Source organism: Penaeus monodon, chromosome 29, assembly GCF_015228065.2.
Source record: "Penaeus monodon isolate SGIC_2016 chromosome 29, NSTDA_Pmon_1, whole genome shotgun sequence".
Taxonomy (NCBI): Eukaryota; Metazoa; Arthropoda; class Malacostraca; order Decapoda; family Penaeidae; genus Penaeus; species Penaeus monodon.
This window is the reverse complement of record NC_051414.1, coordinates 3723078-3723472: the sequence shown is the minus strand read 5'-3', so window position 1 is coordinate 3723472 and position 395 is coordinate 3723078.

Below are 395 nucleotides of genomic sequence, written 5' to 3'. Positions count from 1 at the left end.
TTCCGGCCGCCCCAGAGGCCGAGCGCGGGCGTCCTCGGCAGCCAGCCCAGCAAGGTGTTAGCAACCCGCCGCTCGTGAGGGAGGGCGAGCAGGTGGCGTCTCCTGAGGTGGAGGCGGCCATCCAGACCCTGTCGCAGGCCACGGCGGCGCTGCCCCCCCCTCACCCCGTGTGCTTCGAGCCGGGCCTGGTTCCTGACTCCCAGCTGTGCTACGCCTTCCACGAGTGCGTGATCGAGGACGGCGAGTGGCAGATGTACTCGTGGCGCTGCCAGCGGGGCTACGTGTACGACCCTCTCAACGTGGAGTGCATCCGGGGGAGGTGCGCCTCCAGGAGGAGGCTCGGATGAAGGGGCGTCGAGGTCGGGCAAGGGACGTCGCGGAAATGAGCTGAAAAC